We start from the raw sequence: 24,144 nt of genomic DNA on the forward strand, positions 1-24,144 counted from the left end.
GGATGGTTATTAATTTTTCAAAGTGAATATTTATTAAGCATATGTAACAGATAAAAATCAATCTCCATTGAAAGGATTCGAACCAGCGCTGTACCGACTGAACTAACAGGGAAATTCCCACTAGCTACTGTGTGGGATGTGTCGGTAAGTTTTGGCATGCTTCCATCAGAGAACTGTTCAAGCATGCCTGTCGTGGGCACAACGTCTGACTTCGCCAGAGTTTTGTCCATGACAGGACTAGCTACTGCCGGTAGGAGCACTTTAAACCAACACTACTACTACATAAATAAGACCAGTATGGCTATACGATTACTATTTACTCGAACAAGTAAACAAAAATAACAACCAATAATGTATTTGTGATAGGTCAAGTAGTTCCCATCAAAATACATGTATTTAGCATAGTGCGCTTGTCAAGTTTCATTAAGGACATAAACTGCACATAAACTGCATTGCTGTGCAGGAAATGAGTTACAAAGAAGGGACATAAACTGCATTGCTGTGCAGGAAATGAGTTACAAAGAAGGTATTTCCTACACAAACTGAAAACGATTTGCCACTGGACTTGGGGAAGGAAACGAATATTCAGACATTTCGGGAATTTATGCATGGTGAAAAGATTCGGGTTGAGGAAGTTTTAAACCATGCTCTCCTAGAAAATAAACACCAAATTCATTGTGAGAAGAGGGGTTTTAAACACCCGCAGCCCACCCCGCACCCCACCCCGCACATGTGCCTGATATTTGTTAAATGTTATACAACATCCCAGCACATCTTAATAATTTTGTCATAAAATTGAACTAAAGAAACGAAATCACTGCAGATTGTAGGCCTTTACATGTACATTCATAAACCACAATATACAACACTTAATCCATAGCTGTGACATCACACTATTGTTCTAGGTGTAGATTATTTTTCAAGAATCAACACCTGTGAAACGATGCATTTTTAACTGTTCGTGTGTTCAGGTCAGGGATTCAAACCCACTATTGACAGAACATGTACATTGTAAATAAGTACAACGCTTTAGCCCATGAGGCCAAATATCTATAAAACTGCATCATCTAAAAAGAAAATTTAATTTAAGCTTTAAAAACCTTAATATAAAAGAAAGAAAAAGAAAAATGTTTTATGTAACGATGCACTCAACACATTTTATTTACGGTTATATGGCGTCAGACACAGATTTTGAGAGGAAACCCGCTGTCGCCACTCTTTCCGATTAGTAGCAAGGGATCTTTTATTTGCACTTCCCACAGGCAGCATAGCACAAACCATGGCCTTTGTTGAACCAATTAGGATCACTGGTCGGTGCAAATGGTTTACACCTACCCATTGAGCCTTGCGGAACACTCACTCACGGTTTGGAGTCGGGTATCTGGATTACAAATCTCATGCCTCCACTGGGATCCGAACCCAGTACCTACCAGCCTGTAGACCGATGGCCTAACCACGACGCCACCGAGGCCGGTACCTTAATATAAGTGATAGTAATGTATTCTGGTGGAACAATGCTAAGATTGTCGGAAATCAGAGATTACGTTTAGCACGTGCATCACGCTCAATGCCAGCCATCCAATGCTGATTTACCAGCCGAATCGTTCAGGTTAGGTCCAAAAGGATCCTATCATATCGGGTTATTACTTTAAATTAATTTGTAAATATTCTTTGCCAATGTAGCCCATATTTTCCAAAGAACATAAAATTGAAGCTAATTTAGCAGTCGCGCAATTTGTTTTAATGAATAATGGATTCAGTTTTAGAATGCAGTCGAAATTGTAGATTCATGAAATACAGTCAAACTGCTCTATACTGGACATCCTTGGGACCAAGTACAAAAATCCCGTTTTAAGAGGGATTCGGTTTAGAGATGTTCTCTTCTGTACAGATATTCAAAATGGGGCCGCGAAAAACGTCCGATTTTGAGGGAGTTCCGGTTTACAGAGGGTCCGGGTTTGAGAGGTTTCACTGTAATGACTGAATTATTTTTCACAAATCTACACAACTTTCCTTGTATATTCTCCACTACAAAATTGCCTCAAAAGATGAGCCTATGACCATCTTTATTTCCACATTTTCTGGGTATCATGTCATTTGCCTTCACCAATCTCATACTTGCCCTTTTAGAAAATTTCCGACTCCCTTTACACAAACCCTGCATCCACCCCTGGAAAGGCAAAATCCATGTGTGACTATTTCATAAACTTATGTTGGCCTAATTGAATTCTTGATAAGCCATTTTGACCAATCAGTGGCGTAGGAAGGTGCCAAAAAGTGTGGGGGGCACACTTATATTTGCACACTTTTACACTTATAAAGCAAAATACCTTAAAAGATGGGGGGCACATGTCTCTCTCCTCTTCCCCCCCCCACACACACACCGCTTCCTACGACAGTGCCAATGCTGGATTAATTCTTTGCATTTGGCCAAAAACTGGAGACTTTCGAACACGATGAACTTGGCTGATATTTTTCACCATCTGTAATCCATGTAAAAATGTGTAGTTCGTTTGGAAGACTGTATACCTGTGTTGTAGCAAGACAAATAACCATTGTTATCCAGACTGGCATTTTTGTTTAATTCAGGCAAAAATTCAGACCTGCCTCCCTCCCTAAAAAAAAAAAAATCCCAAATTGGAGCCCATACGGCAATCTCTGAAGTTCTAAATATTTGTTAAAAAAAATTCAAATATTTCTTGTCCGTTTGGTACATGTTCCCAATGTAAGGATTCGCAAACAGGACACAAATGTATTAAAGCTGACACAGATTAATGAATTATTGGTAGTCTGTGTGCACAAACACATGGCAATTCCAGGTGCGGATCCAGGCGGCAGGCTGCTGGGGTTTGCTCCCTCTTTCGCCCGAACTTCAAAGTACCATAAAAATCCTCTATAATGCATGTTGTACTTTGGAATACTGTGGGTGCCCTTTTTGGACAAAGCGCCCCCTCCCTAGATAAGTCCAACAGCCGCTCCTGACGCCTTCTTAAGTCCTATAAATAGTAAACATTGGAGATTCCGATTCATTCAGTCTGCACACTGTTCCGGCAATCATCGGGATCGAAGGAAGGAAGGAAATGTTTTATTTAACGACGCATTCAACTCATCGGGATCGTGGCGGAAGTGGAGGCGGAGGCTGCGGAGGACGCTCTTTTGCTGCAACGAGAAATAAAAACGGGAATAAATATCGTGCATTTGGCGTAGTATAAGCGATTTGTAGGGTATGACATAGGTGCATGGCCATAATAATTAAAATTAATTAAAAGTTCATATATTTCTAACCGATTGCATAATCAAAAGGATCAGTAGGAGTAAACCGATTATTACTGATAATCGATTATAAAAAAAATTCAACGGATTATAATACGAATACATTCACCAACATCATCGGAGCTAGGATTTTTAATTTTATTCATTTATTCTTTTTTGGAGGGGTGGGGGGCGTAACGATATAATACTATAATATAGGTCTTAGACGTTGCTAAAAAAAAAAAAACGACCTCTCACCTTATGTCAAGACAAAATTAATTACTTTTGTCTTGACATAAGGTGAGAGGTCGGGTTTTAATTATTATGGCCATGCACCTATGTCATACCCTACAAATCGCTTATTTTATCTTTACTACACATCAGTGTAAGATATTGCTCATGTCATAACAATCACTCAATATCTAACTATTATCCTGTTCAATTATTTAGACCCAAAGTTTGTTGCAAATGTTACGTTTATTTCCTATTCGATATTTGTTTTCTTTGCATTTACATGAAAACAAACCCAAACCCCGACAGGTTTTATATACAAATCATCATATAAAATGCACGAAGTTGACTTAATTCCACTTTTTAAAAATCTCTGTGTGTTCGCAATGCACGTTATTTCTCCTATAAATAACTACGGTCATTTGCTACACTTCAGTTGTGTTAGGTTAGCTATGGTATGCTAATATATAATTGATATAATAAAATAAAAATACATAATACATTAGCTAAATGTATTAAATATAATGCACCTACAAGAAAGGGTTACATGTTCTGTTTGTTTACATCTATGTTTAACGGAAAGATTAGACAATGCTGTTACACACTGCAAAACAATAATAACCTTGATTTAGTGAAACAAGCTATAATGGCCTTCACGTAGCCTCAGATCCCAATCTTTTGATATGCAAATGACCTTAGTTATTTATAGGAGAAATAACGTGCATTCCGAACACACAGAGATTTTTAAAAAGTGGAATTAAGTGAACTTCGTGCATTTTATATGATGATTTGTATATAAAACCTGTCGGGGTTTGGGTTTGTTTTCATGTAAATGCAAAGAAAACAAATATCGAATAGGAAATAAACGTAACATTTGCCAAAAACTTTGGGTCTAAATAATTGAACAGGATAATAGTGTAATATTGGCGTGACGTAGATCACTTGCTGACCTAATTCGTACAAACATAACATGTAGTATGAATCTACATTTGCTTACTTCTGCGTTGCAGCTTGTTTGAAGTTGGTTTGTAATAAATAAAATACTATTCTAGCTTGCCTGTCATGCCATTTTTATATGCCCGTCTATGATTGGTCGTATTTGTAATGGCGTTGTCCGCACGTCCGTCCGTCTGTTAACTTTCTCATGTCCGGTCCACATCTTGCTTACAGATGAATACAGGACCTTCAAACCTCACATGTAGGAACAACTTGGGATGGCGGTGTGTCGCGTACTATTACTAGGTCACAGTGACCTACTTTTCACGGTCTACTGCACATAACAGTAAATCCTTGTCCGAATCATATCATGCATACAGATGAAAACAGGACCATCAAACCTCACATGTAGGAACAACTTGGGATGGCGGTGTGTTGCGTACTATTACTAGATCACTGTGACCTACTTTTCACGGTCTACTGCACATAGTAAATCCTTGTCCGAATCATATCTTGCATACAGATGAATACAGGACCCTCAAACCTTACATGTAGGAACAACTTGGGATGGCGGTGTGTCACGTACTATTACTAGGTCACAGTGACCTACTTTTCACGGTCTACTGCACATAACAGTAAATCATTGTCCAAATCATATCTTGCATACAGATGCATACACGACCATCAAACCTGACATGTAGTTAGTCCAAAACAACTTCATCCCTCCCATTGCAAAAATTTCACATAATTAGAATCTATAGTATCTATGGTTTTCCATCAAACTCCTGACGGGCGTATCATGTACCTCACCGGTACTCTTGTTGATAAAACTCGTGAACAGTGTTCGTATACCAAACCTGTTCACTCATTTCATAAAAATTATATGACATCCAAGCTTGTTTACTACGGTATTCTATATCTACAACATGTTCAATGAAAGTTTTCTTTACGTACACACGAAAACAAATGTAAACCCTAGCAAACTTGGACCAATTCCTTTGTCTAAACTGTAGGAACAATTGGTCAACATTTTCCTCGACAATCGATATAATGGATATTTTATTATTGATCATCACATCGATAGAGAGCAACCGATCAATTTTCGATTATAATCGATAACGGGAACATCACTAGATTGTATAAAATGTGACATACGTGTTTTTCTGGAGTTTTCGCTGGCGTACGTTTTCTTGCACCCCGACAGCGGTTCCGGAGGGGGTAATTCATTCAAGGAATGGAAGCGAAAACGTTTTTCTAATTCTGAAAAAAATTTATATATATATATATATATACGATTATGTTAATAGCTAGTGTTGGGGGTCTGTCGGAATTTCGGTGGCCCAGTGGTAAAGCGTTCGCTTGATGCGCGGTCGGTCTGGGATCGATCCCCGTCCAATGGGCTATTTCTTGCTCTAGCCAGTGCACCACGACTGGTATAATAAAGGCCGTGGCATGTGCTATCCTGTCTATGGGATGGTGCATATAAAAGATCCCTTGCTGCTAATCGAAAAGAGTAGACCATAAAGTGGCGATAGTGGGTTTCCTCCCTCAATATCTGTGTGGTCCTTAACCTTATGTCCGACGCCATATACCTGTAAATAAAATGTGTTGAGTGCGTTGTTAAATAAAACATTTCCTTCCTTCCTGTTGGAATTTCAGCATCAATCATTTGGTATAATCGGTTTGCACTAGCCCGAATACTCCGATGATAAGAAAGCTAGACGTTTTTATTTTAACTTATGTTTGTGCTTATATCCAATTAAGATTACCCATTGAGTCGTTAAAACTCGCTCTGGGTGGAGTGGGAGCCAGTACTGGACGCGAATCCAGTAGGTCCTACGGGCAACGGGCAACTATATTTACGTGCCCCTATCCACAAGGGTTCAGGCACGCCCACCCCGGATTCAGCCTCTGACTTCGCCAGTTGCCGATTCCGGGGCCTACTTACCAGCCTTATGCCCGATGGCTTAACCACGACACCACCGAGGCTGGTGAGCTCACTTACGAGAGAGAATGTAAGAGAGTGTTAATAACTATCAAAATGTCCGTCTAGCTCACAATCTGATTAAAATTAGCTCTACTGGTGTATAGTAGTGCTAATTTTAATTAGATTGGTCTAGCTCTCAAATATCGTCAGAGTACTCTGGCTAAGTTTGCCCCAACCGATCAACTTTCAATTAAGCAGTCCGCTAGAATTATAAAGATTCGTACCTGTTGTCATGTTTCACTGGGGCAGAATCTTGTAATCGCTGTTTTACCTTTTAAGCCTGGTTTTCATATAAAGTGCAAAAGCTCTTCACCCACTGATGCAGATTAGGGTGTCCTCGAGTACTCGGGCACGGACCGAGTCCAGTAAGACTCGGGCACGGACCGAGTCCAGTAAGACTCGAGTCCGTTCACAGGACTGGAGTACCCGTACATGTGAGACAATCTAGAGCATTAATTTCAGACATAACTAATCAGCAATACAAGTTACACAATAATTATATGATCAAGTGCTAGTTTCTCTTTTAGTCTGGCCGTCCGTCCGTCCGTCCGTCATAATACTGAACGTATCAACCGGGTTCGAAATGCAATACAATGACATGATTTGGCATTCATATTCAGTGCTGGAATTAAGATGAATAGTGCTATTTCACTTATTCCTTAGTCTCATTATCATCTAGTATAAGTGTCGGGTACTCGGGTCCGGGTCGAGTTTGACCCTCAAGTACTCGAGTCCAATATTTTGGACTCGTGCTGGCCCTAATGCAGATTGATGCAACCAAAAAAAAAAAACAAAAAAAAAAAAAAAAAAAAATAATAATAATAATAATAATAATAATAATAATAATAATAATAATAATAATAATAATAATAATAATAATAAATAATAATAAAATAATAATAATTTAAAAAAAAAAAATAATAATAATAATAAAAATTTTAAAATGTGTTTATGAGAATACAGTCGTATACGTTTATGTTCCTATAAAAACTTTCTTTAGTCGGTCTGCGTCGGTCGTCGACGTGTTAAATATTTAATGGAAACCAGGCCAAATGATTTACTATACTGAACACAATTATTTGATAGCCAGAATTATTTTGACAAACATCTTGACAATTGTTATATAATTTATAGGGTTGGCCTCGGTGATACAAAACATTACAGGAGGGTAGAGGGTTTTGGGTGTGTTTGTTTTAAATGCTAGGTTATGTTGTTGGTAAAAAAAAAAAAAAAAAAATCCTGAAAGTCCGCTAAGTAGATATATAAGCATGAAATATACACACACACACATGCACGGTGCTTTGTTATCCACCCATTCATTTCTCCCTCATAAAACATACATAAAAATTAACAAATGTTGATTATGCCTGGGAGACTTTTGTCGAAAAAATATTAACCCCCTCGCCCTTAGCGTACGGTTTGTATGCTCGTGAAAATGTTAATACATGTGAAGGACGTCTAATGCTTGGCACACACATACCGATTAACATCGACGCATAATGGGGTTTTTTAGCTCAGGAAAAAAAAGAGAAGAAGCTTTTTCATATCAAATGGCTATCAGTGAATATTACAATATGTTTATGGATTTTTACTGAAACAAAACAAAACAAAAATTAATTAGCACACCTGACGTCACTTCCGATATGGGTGTGGATTTTGGACGTGTTCTTTCCGGCAGAGGCGGAATCCTACAGGATTTTCGCGCGGGTAAAGGTGGGGGTTCCATTGACGTCTGGCGAAGAGTGAGAAGAACTGGCTCTGACATCACAACTAAGCATGAACGATCATCTGAAAGATAAGAGAAAATATTTACCGTTAACGCTCATGGCGGCTATCTTGAAGATCGTGCAAGATGCATCCGGTGAAGGAGAGGGGTTAAAATGGAGACTTTTTTTTACTAACGTGTTTTGTTGTGTGGGTTTTTTTGTGTTTTTTTGTTGGGTTTTTTTTTTTTTTGGGGGGGGGGGGGGGGGGGTGGGGGTGGGGTTGTTGTTTTTTGGGTGGGTGGGGTTGTTGTAGAGGTTTTGGGGAGCAGATAAAATAGGACAGCACGCGTTGACTGGAATATTAAATTCCTAGTGCCCTCTAGCCTATTTCTGTTTAAATATTTGAGGATATAAAGTAGGCCTATTCTTTTGTATTTGAGTATATAAACAGAACGGCTGGTGGAGACTCAAGCTAGGTGCACAGTAGTTTGTCGTTAAAAGGGTTACCCCCAACAAAAAACAAATTAAAAATAAATAAATAAACCAGAAAGTAACCCCCCAAAAAACTACAAAAACAAACAAACAAAAACACATCCCCCAACAAACAATATTTAAAAAATAACAATAACATCCGTCCATGTTGGTATTGATTAACATTAACTGAAGTACAATGTTACCTTGCTTGTGAGTGATGAACCCAGAGTTGGCTGTAAATACTGATAAGTGTCGGGCTTCGTGGGAGTAGAAAGATTGTAACAGAGTCGAGATTAATAAATACGCCTAGACTATATTAACATTTCTCAATTTCCGCATACATATATGCGTCATAAAATTACGGATTTTCCAGAATTGCTGAAATGGGGGCAGGCGGGAAACACTTCAGTTATTATTTTATGTCTTAGGATCTATCGTTTTTATATATATATACTCTTAAAAAAAAGTAGGGGAACTCTAATAAGAATTTACAATTTCCAAAATTGTAAGGTATATTAGCTGTGGGGAATGGTTATATGATAATAGTGAATTAATTGGGCAAACATTACAACCGGTAGTTCAGTTTTTTTATCAGTAAATCGCAAATTGAAACAATAAAAATGACTAAATACAAAACAATAACTGTATGATCAACAGAATGAAAACGATTGACAGAAATAATGTTCCACATTGATTAATGGACCTTCCCGTAAATTGTCCAAATCGAGAATGACACCCCACGCACGTGTACGGGGCAACTGCATGATGCATGTGCAAACTATGGAATGTGTTTCGGTGTGTTGATAAACAGACCAGAACGTTCTTTACTAGGATGTCTGTGGTCAAAACGTATGTTCGGTCTAATAGTTGTTAATAACATTAATATATATATATATAGACCCTATATCTAGGTATACATGGTATAAATAAAATTTTATCTTGTGGGTATACCTCCTTTTTAATTGCCTTCCTCCGCCCCCACCCACCTCCTCCCACCCCAGTGTATCTAACTTTGGAACAACTTTTGTAAGTGTACTGACCACTATGACATAGCCTATACGTATCGTACTCGTAGATCTATATATATCCGGGATTCGCGGAACCAAGTTTGTGACAAACGGTGGCACGTAACTCAAGCAGAGGGAAGGGCTTACTAAACACGGCAGCCGGAGAATGCAATACCAAGAAGTTGGGTGTGTAACACGAACCATTCTTAACTTTACTCCTAACGTATAAATTATATTACCCCGTAAACTTGCGTCAAACGGATCCTATTAATTGCCATAAACTAAAAGGCCTAAAAAAAAAAAAAAAAAAGTGTTTTTCCTGGATCCCGACCCTACATGGGGAAGGGGGGAGTGGACGATTTCATTTCTTCTTTCTTTTTAAAAAGATTAATTTAAAGATGAAAATACTACACCCATAACATTTTATTTTGGCCCGTAGGGGTGAATGTAAGCCAAGAATGTCTTTATTAGTGGCGTAAGAAGGTGCCAAAAAGTGCGGGGCACACTTTTATATTTACACACTTTTATACTATTATAAAGCGAAATATCTGGAAAATGGGGGTGGGGGGTGGGGGGGGGGGGGTGGCACATGCCCCCCCCCCCTTGCCCCCCGCTTCCTACGTCAGTGTTTATATAATATACATGTTTCTCTACCTGGAATTACAACCTTACATTATCAGAGGAGAAGAAAGGAATACCTTTTGTACACCATGACTATTTGATGGATGGAGAGAAGGAGGGAGGGAAGGAGAGACAGACATACAGAGAGAGTGGAGAGGGATGGAGGGAGGGTGGGGGGAGAGAGAGAGAGAGAGAGAGAGAGAGAGAGAGAGAGAGAGAGAGAGAGAGAGAGAGAGAGAGAGAGAGAGAGAGAGAGAGAGAGAGAGAGAGAGAGAGAGAGAGAGAGAGAGAGTTGGAGTTGTATAGCCCATAGGTTGCAGAAATCGGGAACATAAAATACAAATTTCAAAATATAACAAGGCATAAGCGGCCACCTTTTTCCCTTCCAATCGAATTTTAATGTATATGCACTCGTAACAAACGGGCACTTGTCTAATGCAGCCAGCGGCTATCATTTTTCATTTCAACTTATTTACGTGCTTCTATCCAATTAAGGTTCAAGCACGCTGTCCTGGGCCCACACCTCAGCTATCTGGGCTGTCTGTCCAGTACAGTGGGTTAGTGGTTAGTGGTTAGTGAGAGAGAAGATGATGTAGTGGTCTTACACATACCAATTGTGTCTTTAAAACTCGCTCTTGGTGGGAGCCGGTACCGAGCTGCGAACCCATTACCTTATGTTCGATGGCTTAACTACGACACCACCGAGGCCTGTTAGCGACATGGTGCAGAAAATAACCGATCTTCACACCAGGAATAATAATACCCGTTCAGTCCCGACATCAGTACTGTGGACCGGCCTCGGTGGCGTCGTGGTTAGGCCATTGGTCTACAGGCTGGTAGGTACTGGGTTCGGATCCCAGTCGAGGCATGGGATTTTTAATCCAGATACCAACTCCAAATCCTGAGTGAGTGCTCCGCAAGGCTCAATGGGTAGGTGTAAACCACATGCACCGACCAGTGATCCATAACTGGTTCAACAAAGGCCATGGTTTGTGCTATCCTGCCTGTGGGAAGCGCAAATAAAAGATCCTTTGCTGCTAATCGGAAAGAGTAGCCCATGTAGTGGCGACAGCGGGTTTCGTCTCAAAATCTGTGTGGTCCTTAACCATATGTATGACGCCATATAACCGTAAATAAAATGTGTTGAGTGCGTCGTTAAATAAAACATTTCTTTCTTTCTTTCAGTACTGTGTATCAATTACGAAAGAATGACTCTGGAATGCATTTAATTGCATCTGGATAGGTAAGCTTGACATTTGACATTTGTACATTCGCTTATTATGACAATACACCGCATGAAGTACGAATTAAATAATTAAAGGGAAAAAGAAAACAAATTTGTTAGGAACGGTTAAATTAATACATTCCAAAGAAAAAAAAGAAATGTCTTAAGCCAGGCCCTTGAGAATTGAAAAGTTACGCAAAAACAAATTCAGGTGACCCATTTAGTTTTTACGTAACCCGCCATGACCATGTAAATGATGTTATACATTCAATGTGCGAACTAACAATGGGTTACGCAAAACTATAATTACATGAGCGACATGCGAACGAAACTATCGCTCTCGCAATTTTGAGAAGCCTATAAGCGGTCGATATTCTCTACAGGTTTGACTGTATCTGTAAATAATATGATACGTGCAAGATGTTTTATGGGGGTGTCTACACTGTAGCGAGCGAACTTTATAAGGAGGGTCGTGTCATGACACCCCCCCCCCCCCTCGACAAAAAAAGAACATATATTGTATATATATATACACACACACATGTATATATATACATGTATATATAAATATACATACATACATACATGTATGTATGTATGTATGTATACATGTATGTAATATATCTATATCTATATATATATATATATATATATATATATATTCGCAAAAGTAGAAATTTTCTTCGGGGGGGGGGGGGGGGTGATTCGACTAACGGACCACACACCCACCCCTGCACACGAACTTCAATTAATTTTTCACTAGCAGTTATTGCCCGAGGACATAAATTAAAAACGGACTATAACGTCGATCAGTGCTCTATGAATAGAACTGTCAGTATTAATAGTCAGCTGACAGCCGTATTTCGCTTTGAACAGTTTCCGGTTGTTAGTGTTTACCTTTTCTTTGATATAAATATAAATACAATATGCATGGCCGGGAAAACGGGTTTTACCAAGATACATTAATGTTATTGTGATTTTTATTATGATTTCCAACCAGCATTCAAACGCAAGCTTGCAACACAGCTACCACGATTTTTGTGTACAAAATTAAAGTTTGTTTTGTTTAACGAAACCACTAAAGTATATGTACATGATTGATTAATCATCGGTTATTGGTACACATTTTTTTACACGAACTCTTATAGGAATGCAGGTATATTTTTTCATTAGCAACAAGGGATCTTTTCTATGCACTTCTCACAGACAGGACAGCACATAGAACGGTATTTAAAATACCAGTTGTGGATCACTGGTTGAGCGGGGGGGGGGGGGGGGGGGGGGGGGGGGGCTAGGATGGGTCCAATGAGGTGGTTCGATCCTAAGACGAAAACACCCCAGGCAAGCTCTAAAACTCATCTGGATCCCGCCCCATTTTTTGCACAGGCATAACGTAAATAGATTCGCAGTAGTTTCCAACGCGGTACAGCCCACCCCTGAGGGTGGAGTGTTTTAATTTTGGTTTGATTAGATTAGATTAGATTAGATTAAATTAGATTAGATTAGATTAACAAAAAAATAATTATTAATTTTGTTCATTAATTCAGGAAGGCAATAAACTCTAATGGACAGTAGCGGACACGTATTAAAGGGCCTAACTCTAATGGACAATAGGGGACACGTATTAAAGGGGCTAACTCTAATGGACAGTAAGGGACTCTCATTAAAGGGGCTAACTCTAATGGGCAGTAGGCGACACGTATTAAAGGGGCTAACTCTGGACAGTAGGGGACACATATTAAAGGGGCTAATTCTAATGGACAGTAGGGGACACGTATTAAAGGGGATAACTCTAATGGACAGTAGGGGACACGTATTAAAGGGGCTAACTGTAATGGACAGTAGGGGACACGTATTAAAGGGGATAACTCTAATGGGCAGTAGGGGACACGTATTAAAGGGGATAACTCTAATGGACAGTAGGGGACACGTATTAAAGGGGCTAAGTCTAATGGACAGTAGGGGACACGTATTAAAGGGGCTAACTAATGGACAGTAGGGGACACGTATTAAAGGGGCTAAGTCTAATGGGCAGTAGGGGATACGTATTAAAGGGGCTAACTCTAATGGGCAGTAGGGGACACGTATTAAAGGGGCTAACTCTAATGGACACGTATTAAAGGGGCTAACTCTAATGGACAGTAGGGGACATGTATTAAAGGGGCTAACTAATGGACAGTAGGGGACACGTATTAAAGGGGCTAAGTCTAATGGGCAGTAGGGGATACGTATTAAAGGGGCTAACTCTAATGGACAGTAGGGGACACGTATTAAAGGGGCTAACTCTAATGGACACGTATTAAAGGGGCTAACTCTAATGGACAGTAGGGGACATGTATTAAAGGGGCTAACTAATGGACAGTAGGGGACACGTATTAAAGGGGCTAACTCTAATGGACAGTAGGGATCACGTATTAAAGGGGCTAACTCTAATGTACAGTAGGGGACACGTATTAAAGGGGTTACCCTCAGTTTGAAACCATTGTAACAGATTTCCAAATAATAAATCTGCTAATGTTTGTAGTAGCTCAGATTTTATTTTACTTTCTCGTATACATTTTTTCGTACATACAAAATTATTTGTAGACAAAATACTATTTGGGCTAATTTTAATATAAACAGAATAAACAGAATAATACCATAAGTTCTGTCAGTGGTGATAAATGTATGTGTGTTTGTTGTATAAAAAATAATTAGTGTCATCTGGGCAAAAACATTATGCAATTTTATTTCATCTAATACCACTGTGTCAAGTAACTTTGTGCTTAAAACATTTATGGGATACTTGTAAAAACAAAATACTGAAATTTAGTGTGGAACTAAGGTAGTCATAGACGCTACCCGTAATCTCTGAAATAAGCAGCTTCACCCCCATTTTTTCTGATTCACTTTAAGGGTTAGAGGTGGTAGTATTTATGCCCGTGGTTTGTCAAGTAACCTTGTGCTTAAAACATTTATGGGGTACAGGTAAACAAAAAAAGTACTGAAATTTTGTGCTGAACTAGGGTAGTGATAGACACTACCCGTTATCTCTGAAATGAGCAGCTTCACCCCCATTTTTTTTCTGATTCACTTTGAGGGTGAGGGGTGGTAGTATTTATATTCGAGTTGTATATGTCGATTGTTACGCTGCAGATATGAGTTTTAGGCACATATTTTTGTCTATGGATTTGATTCGGTGGTATAGACCCTACTGGCTTAGAACCAGTGGAAATCCGCTGCCAATACGTAGGTTACGTCCCGTCAGCAGCAAATACAAATTGCATAGGTGTCACTGAAACTTGTTTTTCATTTACACTGAACATGTTTTCAATTTTTTTTATTTGAGTTGGTATTGGTTTGAAACTCAATAATATGTTTTTATATGAATTTTAACTTTATTCGTTACAGTCCTTGCGTCGCAGGATCAAACAACCTCGGTGGATTTTTTCTCGTTCCAAACAGTGTACCACAACTGGTCAAAGGCCGTGTTGTGTGCTTTCTTGCATGTGGGAAAGTACATATAAAAGATCCCTTGCTGCATTAAGAAACATGTAGCGGGTTTCATCTGATGACTACTAGTCAGAATTACTAAATGTTTGACATTCAGTAGCCTATGATTAATTGATCAAGATAGACAGACAGACAAATTGTTTATTAAAGTCTAACCTCAGTTTAAAAAAAAAACATACATCAATAAAACAATAATATATAAAATAGCACTGAGCCACTCCATATGGAGTTACGAGAGACTATAAAGAATCGACATATAAAATATACAAATATTACATTAAAAACATATTAAAAACATCTAACACGAAAATAAAACATGCTATTATATTTAGTCCAATTATAAACAGTCTATATATTAAAATAATATAAAACTAAAACACATTTAAGACATTTAATAAAATATTATCATCCCCTGTTAATATTCAATTAAGTAACAGATATAATTATAGTATCTTATTTAAAACGCTTTCGGTTATATTAATAAAATATCTACACCCATTCAATTAACGTATAAAGCATGTCTCCTTTTTTCTAAAATTAATTTGCAGGTTTTGGCACTTAATCTATATACGGTATGGTTGGATAAAATGTATGATATCTTTTCAGTATCTGTAGCAGTTATAAAACCATCCCATAATTCCAAGCACTTATTAAATAAAATATCTCTCAGCTCTTTATACACGGGGCAATAAAGTAGAACATGTTGCTCATCTTCTACACAATTGTGACAATGTGCTCCAGTGGAGTTGTTGAACAAACAAAATTTCACTTTATTCATTACACAGAGGTGCATGCTAATTCATAGGCTTCCTTTTGAAACAGACTATAATCATTATGCATGTAACCTTGTACAGTAGATCAAATAAGCAAATTATGTAAAGATCTCCATTTTATTAAATTTTGGATTTAACGAGTGTTGTAAAAAAACCTTTTTTTAATTAGGCTAAAGAAGGCAAGCGTCCATTAAAATATGATCGAACCTGTCAACACTAGATCACGTAGCTGGGATTGTCTGTTATTTCTTATATATAAAGACAAGATAGCACATACCACGGCGTTTGATACACAAGTCCTTGTGCACTCGCTGAAACGAAAAATAGCCCAACGGGTCAACCGATGGAGGGGTCCATCTAGGATATTTGACATCCAATACGGTAATAGTCGCTGATTAATAAATCAATTTGCTCTAGTGGTGTCGTTAATAACAAACCAAACTTTTTTTTAATTAATAAAGAGAGCACTTACATGTACACTTGTGTAACCAACACGTAGTTCAGCGTCATCAAACGGAGAACGTCTCCATGTTTCTTCACGTCGCTGTTTGCGGGTATTAAAAATACGTGGAGTCGTAGACCAGGTATTCTCCCTTCTCGATCACGTTGTACAGGCCTACTACAACTGTATTATACGTTCCTAACACCGTGTTGGCATTAAGGAAACATTAAACATATTCCACTTTCAGTCGTGTTACGCATTTGTCAATCAGAATTGCATGAAAGCATTGAGACTGACTAAAGTCGTTAATGTCCACTTGCGTTACAGATGTAAAGTGTTTTGCATAATATCGAATAGGCTACAACTCCTGCCCTCGATGTGGTGTCGTGTAGCTTTTCTTACTTGGCTGTCGCTTCGCCTGGTGGGTTTCAATAGACTAACGCGCCCCCATCTCCAAAATGCACCTGGAAGCTGGAATTGATTGATTGAAACAAATAGCTCGAGTTTATTACTTCCAGCGATATCTCACAGGATAGTCCGAATACTCTGTCGTGAGAGAGCTAAGCTGGACACTTGGACAGTCGTCATAATCGGTATCTAACGATTATAAATGTCCAAATGTCTGTTTAGATCTCTAACGGCAGCGTACTCGGCTAACAGGATACTGGGATGTAGCGTGAATTTCCTGAACAGAATGATCATCGTTATTATCATAAGCGTACGAAACGGGAGATCGGGGGGGGGGGGGGGGGGGGGGTCACTCCAATCCCCCAGTACTGGAGCAAATCTTTGCAAAATTAAGTTAAAGTTTGTTTTATTTAACGACACCACTAGAGCACATTGATTTATTAATCATCGGTTATTGGATGTCAAACCCCGCTACATTTTTCCATTAGCACTGCAGCAAGGGATCTTATAAAAAAAATTATATGCACCATCCCACAGACAGGATAGCACAAACCACGGCCTTTGATATAACAATCGTGGTGTACTGGCTGGAACGAGAAATAACCCAATGTGCCCACCGACAGGGATCGATCCCAGACCGACCGTGCAACAAGCGAGCGCTGTACCACTGAGCTAAATCCTGCCACTAATACTACTATAATAGTAAGCAAATTTGTTCATATAAAGAGAATGGCCGAGTTATGTTGTTTCTGATCTATCAATTACACTCGTTTATAAAAAAAATATATATCAAACAATTTTGTTTCTGACTTATTGTTCACAAGACGCATGCCGTGTGTAGATGTCATGTAATAAATATACGCACCTGTATAGTTTCCAAAAATTAACAATATCGGTTATCATTTCAACGTACTGGTTACTCTTAATGGCTACCTTTTTAAAAGTAGTGTCGGAAATAGAATAAAAATGATTTTCGTCGATTATTTCTTTCATATTAAATTGACAAGTAAATATTTTGTAAATACCTATTTAATGATACCTAATTTAGCATTTATTTGTTTGGGCTCTCATTGATGTACAAGGTGGTGTTTACTCTTGTAATTAAAATAAAGATGTCGGTAAACAGGTAATTTGTGACCTTTATTGGAACAGACTATAACACATTTTGATCATATGTGTCAATTCCATTTACCCTTAAACAAACTTTTAATTTAAAACTGTAAGTTAACTGAATATTTCAAATTGCAGCATAAATGATGAATTATGACAAACATATTTATTGAATATAAATTCAATATAAGTACATTCGAAATTTACACAATCTTGCAACCACTTAAAGGTGCTATATCATAGTTATATGTGAGCATCTGTTTGTGATAAAGATTTTCCAATAAAAATGTATTTTCTACTAGTAGATAAAATTATTTCCTATAATCTTTTATGGGCATATAGTTAAAGGCGTCTTCTTTAAATGTTAAATCAAAAGTTTATTAAGAAAATGATTTGCAATAGCTGTCATTGTGCAACATTGAGATAGCACCTTTAATACCGGTATACTAGATCACAAACTCAGAATTGTTCTTTACAGTTTTGCTGAAAAGTTACTTATAAATGACTACAATGAATTTTGTTTTGGAGAGGGATATAGGGGTAAACCATCATCAGAAACAGTCCCTCACATATTGTACATAACAGCAATGAAACTGACACATGTTGACCAAAATATGTTATAGTCTCTTCCAATAAAGTGCACAAAGGCCTGTTTACTGACATCTTTCTTTTAATTTCAAGAGTAAACACCACCTTATACACCAATGAGAGCCCAAACAAGTAAATGCTAAATTAGGTAGAGTATCACGAAATAGATATTTACAAAATATTTACTTGTCAGTTTATGATGTAAGAAATAATCGACGAAAATAATTTTTATTCTATTTCCGACAGTACTTTTTTTTATAGTAAGCAAATTTGTTCATATAAAGAGAATGGCCGAGTTATGTTGTTTCTGATCTATCAATTACACTCGTTTATAAAAAAAAGTATCAAACAATTTTTGTCTGACTTATTGTTCACAAGACGCATGCCGTGTGTAGATGTCATGTAATAAATATACGCACCTGTATAGTTTTCAAAAATAAACAATATCGGTGATCATTTCAACGTACTGGTTACTCTTAATGGCTACCTTGTAAACTAGAAAGCAGGCAATGGGGACAGCCGCTTTTTGACTACCTTCTTAGGAAAATATTACAAGAAAATGATAGAGATATAATTTACAATCTCAAAATGGAGTAGATATTAAAATGAATTGTTTGCTAAGATGACACAAACAAAAATATTACTTGAAAATGTTTGTTTTACCGAGTTATTCAGTACTAAAGTTAGGGGACGCCAATTTGACCTGTTACTGCAGAATGACTCAGGTATCTTTTCTCTAGATCTTCACACGTACAGTCTTGATAATACAGCTGTTCCATTTGGCATACTCGTCATGTAATCCAATACCGTAGCCGCAAATACAGGGTCGACTCGAAGAAGAAAAAGAGAGGGGAAGATTATGTGTAACCCAAATAATCATAATATACCGAGCAACTAAAGAAACGCAAATTTTTAGTTTTCTTTTAATTTCTTTAAAATTATTAATTTATGTGTAACAAAATTGTCAATATCTTGTGAACATTATAGGGTGTATACCACCAAATCAAATCTCATAGACGACAATAGTAACATATGTGGCTAAAACTCCTATCTGCAACGTATCAACCAACATAAACGCCACGGATATAAATAAGTACTACCACCCCTCACCCTTAAAGTGAATCAGAAAAAATGGGGGTCCAGCTGCTCATTTCTGAGATAACGGGTAGCATCTATGACTACCCTAGTTCCGCACAAAATTTGAGTACTTTTTTTTTTACAGATACCCCATACATGTTCCAAGCACAAGGCTACTTGAGACAGTGGTACCAGATGAAATAAAATTGCATACATTTTCAGCCCAGATGAAACTAATTTCTTTTACAAACAACACACTCACATTTATAACCAATCACAAGACTTATGGTGTTCACTTCTCTATCAAAAGTTTGGTACACCTCGAACTTTGACCCAGCCGGAGGTTATTTGGTTTAGTACTACCTATAGGCCCATTTTGACAGCCTACCCAATAAACCATATCGTGAAAAAATACATATATTAAAATATTCGTGATTCTTTTGTTGTCCAGTATATATCATTACATGGCTCGACTATTTCTCGTTCCAGCCAGTGCACCACGATTTGTAGTTCAAAGGCCGTGGTATGTGCTATCCTGTCTGTGGGATTGTGCATATAAAAGATCCCTTGCTACTAATCGGAACATGTAGCAGGTTTCCTCTCTAAGACTATATGTCGAAATTACCAAATGTTTGACATCCAATAGCCGATGATTAATTAATCAATGTGCTCTAGCGGTGTCGTTAAATAAAACAAACTTCTTTTTTCTAATTTTGGACATAATTTCATGAACATAGTCCCTAATGGGTAACGCTAAAAGAAATTGGGCTACCCGAATTAACTTTTGTGTAAGCCGTAAATTTCCACAGTTAATGTCCCTAATTAAATCCCTTAATTAATGTCCCTAATTACTGTTCCTACTCTTCACACGTTTTAATTACATATCTATTATTTAGATTGCATCTCTCTTCATTCGTTTTTATCCTTTTCATCCTGCAAATTCGTTTTATCTTCGTTTTAAAATCGAAATACATTAGTTTCATTGAGCGCGTCTAGACTAGATGCATGCACGTGGGTCTACAAAATGCATGCGATCAGCTGCAGTGAAATAGTCGTATATTGTTTATATGCCCACCAGGGCCGGATTTAGACCTTGGGGGGGCCCGGGGCACTTCAGGTTCGGGGGCCCCTCAACATAGAAATTAAATTACATGACAAATTAAAAAATGAACTAATTTTATAATTATTACATTTTGTATAAAGGAAGTCCTTAGTCGGGGGGGGGGGGGGGGGGGGGGGGGGGCTCTGGCGTGGTGGGGGGGGGGCGGGGCAATTGCCTCCTTTGCCCCCTTATAAATTCGGCACTGATGCCCATAAAGCAAGACGCATACGAATCCCAAACGCATTCGCAGCAACTAGTCAATGTGGTGTGTCGTTAAACATTCATTCATTCATCCATTCATTCATTCTGGTCAGTGTGTTGCAAACTATTCATAATATCTCGTTCGAAGTGTGTGTGTGTGGAGGGGGGGGGGGGGGGGGGGGCAAAGTTTTACGTATGGATAAAGTTTGTTTTATTTAACGACACCATTAGAGAACATTGATGTATTAATCATTGGCTATTGGATGTCAAACATTTGGTAATTTTGATATGTCTTAAAGTGGATACCCGCTAAAAAAAATAATCCATTAGTAGCAAGGGATCTTTCATACAGTGTATGTACCATCCCATAAACAGAATAGTACATACCACGGCCTTTGATACCCAGCATTTGGAACTAGAAATTGCTCGAGAAACAGGGATCGATCCCAAACCGACCGCGCAACAGGCGAGTGCTTTACCACTGGGCTACGTCCCGCTCATTTGCGTTTGGAAGCATATTGCTTGCAATGAATGAATGAATGAATGAATGTTTAACGACATCCCAGCACGAAAAATACATCGGCCACTGGGTGTCAAACTATGGTAATGCAAACAAATAAAGTGATGATCAACATCAATATAAAAATTCAAGATTTAAATAAAAACAGTGTAAAGAACTGTGCAAAACTACAAATATCACCGCGACAGATACTGACTTTCACTCAAAATTGCAATTGTATCCCGAAGAAAACAAGGGGATCTGTGCTGTATTGGCCATTATCAAAGAGAATGTTACACCCCTGCACCACGGTGAGGTTACAGCACGCGCAGGGGATTTGCTTGCAATGAAACAGCAGCCTACATTTGGCTAAGGCATCAGCCATCAGCATACTGTGCATGCTTGAACGTCTCAGTGGAAACAGTTTTCAAGGCTGACTCATCTGCTGTAAAGATGTTAGTAGCATCAATTTTGCAGGGCTTGAATTTAAGAATTTGTTAACTGGGATAAAAAAATTAATGCTCACATACTATAATTTTGAGTCTCGCTACAGCAATTTTAAGCCAGTAACTTTAATAATTGAAGCAAATAAACGCAAAATTAAAAAAAAGAGAAGAGATTGTTTTCTTTAGCGACACCACTAGAGCACGTTGTAGCGGGTTTTCTCTCTATGACTGACTCTATGTCAGAATTACCAAATGTTTGACATCCAATAGCCGATGACTAATAAATCAACGTGCTCTTTGACTTTATAAGAAGCACGAGCGTAGGAAGGTGCCAAAAAGTGTGTGTGTGTGTGTGGGGGGGGGGGGGGGGGGGGGCGACTTTTATATTTACACACATTTATACTGTTATAAAGCAAAATATCCGAAAAGTGGGAGGGGGGGGGGCACATGCCCCCTTGCCCTCCCCCCCCCCTCCCGTTTCCTACGCCAGTGAGAAGGCTAATCTATGCTCGTAGGCTTACATGAGGAAGGATGACTCCCAATCAACATCGCTGGTGTTGATTTCATTCATTTCAACTTATTTTCGTGCTTCAAGCGCGCTGTCCTGGGCACACATCTCAGCTATCTGGGCTGTCTGTCCAGGACAGTGGGTTAATTGTTAGTAGTTAGTGAGAGAGAATAGGGTGTAGTGGTCTTACACCTACTCAATGATTCGTTAAAACTCGATCTGGGTTGGAGTCGGTACCGGGCTGCGAACCCAGTATCTATCAGCCTTATGCCCGATGACTTAAGCACGACACCACAGAGGCCGGTGCTGATTACACTGATCAGCAGCAATCAGTGGCTGGATTGGTCATTCAATAATTTGACACACGTGCTTGTGTCCACTGAATGTTCAAGCACGTCTGTCATAGGCATGAGTACTTGAAATTCTTATCATTGAGAAAATCAGGTTTGTTTGATCTTGGGTAACATTATGCGGGGGGAGGGGGCGTAAAGCTCAATTGCTTGATTCCATGGCTATACCTAACATATTTTCTGTTTCGTTATTTTTCTTCTTTTCTTTATAGAATGGCGATACTTAACTACCACACATTAATATTGTGGGTGTTACTTTCATAGTCAATAACACCATATTCAAAGATTTCCGAACTCGTTTTAATGGCCACAACTTCCAGGGAGGTGGTGGTGGTGCTGTGTGTGTGTGTGTGTGTGTGTGTGTGTGTGTGTGTGTGAGGGGGTGGGGGGGGGGGGGGGGGGGTGCGTAGCATCAGTCAAGGAAAGAAGGAAGGAAGGCCGGAAATGTTTTATGTAACGACGCACTTAACACATATGGCGTCGGACAAGTGGTTACTGGCCACACATATATTGAGAGAGAAAACCCGCTGTCGTCACTTCATGGGCTACTCTTTTCGATTAGTAGCAAGGGATCTTTTGTATGCACCATTCCATAGACAGGATAGTGCATACCACGGCCTTTGTTACCCCAGTTGTGGTGCACTGGCTGGAACGAGAAATAGCCCAATGGGTCCACCGACGGGAATCGATCCTAGATCCTAGATCGATTGCGCATTAGGCGAGCGCTGTACCACTGAGTTACGTCCCGCCCCTAGGGTCAGTCCAGTGATCAAACAAGGGCGTATTTTGACTCATGTTTTCAGTGTTAATTGATTAAAAAGTTAACAATTTTCTAAATAACACCACCACTTCTAGATAGGAGACTGTACTTGGCTGCGATCTCAGTACCTACCAGCCTTAGGACACCACCAAGGCGATAACAAGTGCTTAATCCCATTTAGGTTCAAACACGCTGTTCTAGGCAGACACCTTAACTATTTGGGCCGTCTGTCGGTGTAGAGGCTGTAAAACTCGCTCTGGATGGGAGCCGGTAACGGGATGCGAACCCAGTACCCACCTGCCTCATATCTGATGGTTTAACCACTAGACCACCGAGAACGCTAACAAGTCTTTGTCTGGATCTTTGATATTAAAGGGACAGACCCTAGTTTTTAAAAACAAAGACATATTTTTTCACTATTAGAGCCGTTTATGATCACTGAAATCAAACATTACTTATATTATATTGATTAGATCATCCATTTTCGCACAACCGAAGTGTTTCTGGTCATCCTGATGTTTCTAATACCACAAAATGAATTTTTTTCATAGTTATAAAAACGCACGTGCGTCTGAGAAGTAATGGTTATGGAGTCGAGTTTTAGTCTACTTTTAAGGGTATCTCAACGTCACAGACTCGTTTCACTCTGTTGTATCCAAATATGTTACAGGTTTGTAAATTAACCAAACTTAGTGTCCATTTTTACCAGTTGAAACTAGGGTTTTGGTGAAAAATATGCCTTAGTGTTTAAAAACCAAGGTATGTCCCTTTAAACTGACCTAGAACTCAATCGCGCGCATATGGCCTTGACGTGTCCCAATGTGTCAATCAACGATCATTGTGTAGCTTATTCACAGAGTTCAAAGAACTTTGCACCGGTTCCGCAAAGCCAAGGGAGATAATTCATATGACATGTGTTTGTTTATATCGCCATTTTTGGAGGTTGAAA

At 38.7% G+C, this 24,144-nt stretch overlaps 1 long non-coding RNA gene across 1 annotated transcript; it reads right to left on the reverse strand.

The window, feature by feature from the left end:
• Positions 1–2,561: 2,561 nt before the first annotated feature.
• LOC121377436 lies at positions 2,562–16,818 on the reverse strand. The gene is made up of 4 exons (XR_005958618.1): positions 16,177–16,818; positions 8,033–8,194; positions 5,575–5,679; positions 2,562–3,159 (listed from the first exon to the last, which is right to left on the reverse strand). It is a non-coding gene; the product is annotated as an uncharacterized LOC121377436 (long non-coding RNA).
• Positions 16,819–24,144: the final 7,326 nt, after the last annotated feature.

This window comes from Gigantopelta aegis, chromosome 7 (genome assembly GCF_016097555.1).
Source record: "Gigantopelta aegis isolate Gae_Host chromosome 7, Gae_host_genome, whole genome shotgun sequence".
Classification (NCBI taxonomy): Eukaryota; Metazoa; Mollusca; class Gastropoda; order Neomphalida; family Peltospiridae; genus Gigantopelta; species Gigantopelta aegis.